The 6,152-nt window shown below is 42.7% G+C and overlaps 1 pseudogene; it reads right to left on the reverse strand.

Moving 5' to 3' along the window:
- Nucleotides 1-3,314: 3,314 nt before the first annotated feature.
- Nucleotides 3,315-3,431, reverse strand: LOC126163476 (5S ribosomal RNA; annotated as a pseudogene).
- Nucleotides 3,432-6,152: the final 2,721 nt, after the last annotated feature.

A 6,152-nucleotide genomic window follows, 5' to 3' on the forward strand; every position in this document is an offset into this window, starting at 1 on the left:
AGACTGCTCCTCCAGACGTTCCCGTCGATCCGACTCCTGCGACTTTTTCTCCCTGGTTGTTGTACCATGTGTCGACCTGAAACAAACGAAAAGAAACTACGTTACTGTGCTACAAAGAACGATGTTATACCGGCAGCGGGAGTGTGGGAAGAGTCAACTGTGGTGATCGCCCTGGCTCTACGAGTACACATATATAGGCCCGCTAATGGCTCTGTTTATATGGCGAGGTTCATTACAGGTGCCGCTAGGGCTGGGCAAACGGTACTCGCGTGCGAACGAGCTTGATATTTCTCGATACGTCGATGAGATGGATACCGTATCGAGTGCTGCTCGAACAATCAATTAACATTGAAACGTCCTCTTAGAACAATTATACATGACTGTTCTTAAACTGACACACAATATTTTTAGCGCAACGCAATCTGGCTTTCAATAATCCCTACAAAAGAATGGCCCTGACTAACATTAACCTATACCTTCCACAAATCACTTACCTCACAAAAATGTTCGTTACTCGAACTACTGCAATACAGCGAGCACCACTACTGCCAGCATAGTTAGCAAATGAAAGATTTTAATAGAGAACAAACAATGTATTTACCTTAATAATCATAATATATATGCCATCCAGTCTTACAAATTTCAAATCTCCGCCATTTCTCTCCCCACATCCACCACTGCTGGCGGCTCACCTCCAACTGCGCAACGCTACGCGCTGTTCACATCCAGCTGCCGCTGCCCAACACTACAATGGCAGACAACAATGCAAACTAGCCACAGACTGCACACTAGAGTTGGGCAAAACGATTCTTTTTCCTGATTCGATTCCTACGATTCAATCTCACATTGCGAATCGATTCCTACGATTCGTTCACGATTCTTTCACGATTCATTCTAGTCTGCGATGGCACGATTCTTACGGAATGCAAAAAGTTCTACATCTTACTCACAGATGGCAGGACAGGTCTAAAATTGTCAAAGGGGTTAGAATCGAACTGATAAGATATGCCAGAAATAGTTTATTTATGAGTAAACATGCATATGACGTTACAAGTGCGACTCTCGATTTATACGTGTAATGCCTTAATTGTTGAAAGGTCACGTTTGATTTGATTGCATCTATTGTTTTATTTCAGTATGCCAGGAGAGAGGAGTCGATTTGTGCGGAAGGTGGTGCAAAATTACGTGGTATGCCAATTTGGTTGTGTGGCTTGAACGCGCCTGACTGCAGACGTCTGTTTTATAATAACAAAATCTAGCAGTGAGGCAGACGTGGTTTGGCTCATATCATTCTAAGTTTTCCTGTGCTAAGATGTCTTTCCAAGTCCACATCACCCTTGTAATTCATAACGCAGCTGACAGCCCTCCCACACAGGAAACTTAGCTTAACTTTCATTTCTTCTAAATACAAAGCATAGGTATTTGGCTTTTAATTTGTCTGAGAACTTGCCGCCGTCACTACTGTTTATGTGAGAAGACGACATACTTCTACACAATAGGATTCAGTCGTATACGTCGACATTACTTCACTAAAATTTAATATGAATGTGAACAGGATAACATTTTAAAACTCGAACTGGAAATTATTACTTAAAAAGCTTTAGTTTAAAGACGGTATGTAGGCTCTGTAATATTGGTCTAGTGCGACAGCCATTTAGTGGCGGGACTGGTGGAACTAACAGAATTAGCAAATTAGCAGTGAAGTAATGTCGCTGTATACGATTGTGTCCTACACTTTAGAAGTATGTCGTCTTCTCACGTAAATAGTAGTGGCAGAAGCAAGTTCTCAGACAAATTAAAAGCAAAATACCTATGCTTTGTATTTCGACGAAACAAAAGTTAAGCTAAATTTGCAGTGTGTGAGGGCTGACAGTTGCTTTATTGTGAAATATAAGGTGCTGTGGAATTGGAAAGAGAACAGAAAAACGTAGGATGATACGAATCCGCGTATGTGCACTACATAGGGACAGTAAATGGGAAATGCCTTTACGATCGTTCCCATCAGCCACCGCCAAGTGTCAGCTTGGTTTTCATGTCGAGTAATATTACGGCCCACGAACTTCGTTTGTTCCTTCCGAGCTTCCTTTGTTCACACGCATCCTCCACTTGACTGCCATCTGGCGGTCGTAATCATTCGGCACGACTCGGCATGATTCCGGAAGATGCCTTCGAAGCATAGCGTACTAAGAATCGATGAATCGTTGGAACTTGGAATCGTCACGACTCGGAAACACGCAATCGTTCTTACGATTCTTTTGAACGACGATTCGTCCGTATCACGATTCGATTCTTACGATTCTTTATTTAGAGTCGTTCAAATGAACGACTCATTCACGAATCGCCACAACTCTACTGCACACAGCACAGCCAGTGATTTTCATACAGAGAGCGCTACGTGGCGGCGGCGTTACCAATATAAGAACCTAAACAGTCTACTTACATAGCCCACTTACAACATGACTCGCGTCGCGAAAGCAGACTGTAGCCAAAACCTAAAAAAATACCAAAGCAAAACAAGTTATAGGTCTGTTTGAAATTTGAACTCCTGAAACACAGGTGGAAACTGCAAACTACTGTGTATTACTAATCGACTCTCCTGAAATAAACCAAAGACTTTTGGCATGTTGCCTATCTACCGGCATCCAGGGGCAACAAAATTTGATTTTCAATATTCCGCCTGATTAATGACCGAATTCAAAAATTTAAAATGCCGTCATAAGCTACTCATTACGAGGTATATTCTTATGCCACAAGTTTAGCACAATAAAACAAGTATTCTCGTTAGAAGTTGTGGTAGATGTCTTGAGGCAACGCAGCACACCGCGCTTAATACGGCTACTGTACTCATCCAGTATTTGAGAATGAGGGACTTAGCGACTTCCAAAATAACTTTACACATAATTTCGAACCACACATAATTTCAAACCTTTACGAAATTTTTTCTCGTTGACCCCTCTCTCAAAATGATGAAAGCCGAAATGTTTCGCTTATTACATTTTCACTGTTCATGCAGTAAAATTTCCGCTTCAGGCACGACTTTTACTTCTGTACTGCTGTCTCTACTCGCAACACATTTCGCAGACAGTATCCATATATAAAAAACTAAACTCCTCCCGAAGAGGCCATGAAGGCCAAACGGTACCGACCGGCCGTCGTGTCATTCCCTGCCCACAGGCGTCATTGGATGCAGTATGGAGGGGAATGTGGTCAGCACACCGCTCTCCCGGCCGTATTTCAGTTTCCGAGACCGGAGCCGCAGCTTCTCAATCAAGTAGCTCCTCAGTTTGCCTCACAAGGGCTGAGTGCACCCCGCTTGCAAACAGCGCTCGGTGACCGGACGGTCACCCATCCAAGTGCTAGCCCAGCCCGACAGCGCTCAACTTCGGTGATCTGACGGGAACCGGTGTTACCACTGCGGCAAGACCGTTGGCCAGTATCCACGTATACCAAAATTATGTCATTGTACGACACATAGTTCAGGAGATATGACGTACAAATAATGAGATGCGTGAAAAACTAACTTTTTGCTTGAAACGGAGCCGAAATTACCCAGATTATACTCATCCACTGCGTGATAAAGAGAGCACTTAGCGACTCGTGACATACTTCTAAACATAACTTACAATCTTTTCTAACCTCTTTCTCGCTAACATGCTTAATGCCAAATATTTAACACTTTAACTCTATTATTACGTAATGAGACGTTTGCACCTGTTTTATACATGGGAGTTTGATTCTTTAAAGATGTCTGCGTTTGTTACTTTAGAATAAGCGTTCTCATACAGTGTTTGTGAATACCGAACACAAAGATTTATGGTGATTTATTGTTTAAAGCTAACGGTCAAAGGCGAAAGTTGTTGTTGTGGTCTTCAGTCCTGAGACTGGTTTGATGCAGCTCTCCATGCTAATCTATCCTGTGCAAGCTCCTTCATCTCCCAGTACCTACTGCAACCTACATCCTTCTGAATCTGTTTAGTGTATTCATCTCTTGGTCTCCCTCTACGATTTTTACCCTCCACGCTGCCCTCCAATGCTAAATTTGTGATCACTTGATCCCTCAGGACATGTCCTACCAACCGATCCCTTCTTCTAGTCAAGTTGTGCCACAAACGTCTCTTCTCCCCAATCCTATTCAACACCTCCTCATTAGTTACGTGATCTACCCACCTAATCTTCAACATTCTTTCAGAAACGACTTCCTGAAACTTAAATCTATACTCGATGTTAAGAAATTTCTCTTCTTCAGAAACGTTTTCCTTGCCATTACCAGTCTACATTTTATATCCTCTCTACTTCGACCATCATCAGTTATGTTGCTCCCCAAATAGCAAAACAAAGGCGAAAGTACTGTCCTCAAAAAATAGAATTCGACTCTGGAAACAATATTTTATTTGTTTTTTTTTTCCTTTATTTTTTATCTCATCCCCCTCGCCCCATGTGGGTGGGGGTGGACTGCCACCGGTACAATATCCCGCTCTTCAGATTTGTGCAATTTACAAAAATTGATGAAGAAATGACAAAACATATTTACGGATACAAAAATTTTAAAACACATTATAGAGATGATTACAAATATACATAATGCTTTTCTTCATTTAAAGTTTAAAAAGGAAGTAAAATTCTGGCAGGTATATATAAAGAGACAACAGTGGACATTTGAAACTTTAAAATGAAAATGAGCCGGCAAGGTTCGTTAAAACGAAGCACTGCACTTTCACTAAGAGCTGAAGGAGCTGCGCTGGATGAAGAAGCTGCAGGGAGTTTAAACTTTTGGGTGGTGGTGGAAATAAATTTATAAGCCGTTGGGTCGTATCTGTAAAAACATGATAGGCGGTAAGGTGGGTATTGATACAGACAAAGATGTACATGTTAGTCTGTTGTATAGGGAAACACGGAAAGGAAGGGTGAGTCTGGTGGGCGAGCGGGGTCGTGGTATCAGGGGGGGCGAGGGGGGGGGGGAGGGAGGGAGTGAAACGGAGAGGGAGAAGAGAGGGGAATCCCTGCTGTGGAGTGGAAATAGGTGGGAAAAGCTATAGCTGGTAGGATGGATAAATGTCGGAATGGCTTTCGGTTTCTGGGAGAGAGAGTCGGTTGAAGTTGTTGTGCGATGGTATATCGAGGTGAAGGGTCAGTGGGACGACACGGCAGCATAACAGGGTTGGTGATCAGAAGGGAGATGGTTGGGTTATTGGAATCTACTTCGCTGATAGAATAGGATGGGCGGAGGTGTTTGATGTTGTTGTTGAGGATTGGGAATTAGATGAGATGGTTGAGTATCCATGCAGGGGAAGGTAAATGGCTGCAGAAAGCGAGATGGAGTGCATGGCTTTCGAGGATTTGGTGGGTAGAGACTTTGATGGGTAGAGAAGCATGCAACATTTGCACAGCAGAGGATGGGTCAGATCAGTATCTTGTAGGTGTGGAGAATAGTGGAGGTGTGTAATCCCCAAGTTTTAGCAGTAGCTTTAGCCTATTGTGGGCTTCCTGTTGAATGGATAGTAGGTGAGGTTTCCAGGTGTAAGTAGGCTGTTAATGTTTTCTTTATGTAAGTAGGCTGTTTATGTTTTCTTATTGGTAACGCCACGTAGCGCTCTGTATGAAAATCACTGGCTGTGCTGTGTGCAGCCTGTGGCTAGTTTGCATTGTTGTCTGCCATTGTAGTGTTGGGCAGCGGCAGCTGGATGGGAACAGCGCGTAGCGTTGCGCAGTTGGAGGTGAGCCGCCAGCAGTGGTGGATGTGGGGAGAGAGATGGCGGAGTTTTGTAATTTGTCATGAACTGCTATATATATTATGACTATTAAGGTAAATATATTGTTTGTTCTCTATTAATATCTTTCATTTGCTAACTATCCCTATCAGTAGTTAGTGCATTCCGTAGTTTGAATCTTTTATTTAGCTGGCAGTAGTGGCGCTCGCTGTATTGCAGTAGTTCGAGTAACGAAGATTTTTGTGAGGTAAGTGATTTCTGAAAGGTACAGTTTAATGTTACTCAGGGCCATTCTTTTGCAGGGATCTTTGATAGTCAGATTGCGTTGCGCTAAAAAAATATTGTGTGTCAGTTTAAGCACAGTCGTGTATAAATGTTCTAAGGGGACGTTACACAGGTTAGTTGCCAGTCTAGGATTAGTCCTAGATATTTTAGTATATTAGT

Source organism: Schistocerca cancellata, chromosome 2 (genome assembly GCF_023864275.1).
Source record: "Schistocerca cancellata isolate TAMUIC-IGC-003103 chromosome 2, iqSchCanc2.1, whole genome shotgun sequence".
NCBI classification, from domain to species: Eukaryota; Metazoa; Arthropoda; class Insecta; order Orthoptera; family Acrididae; genus Schistocerca; species Schistocerca cancellata.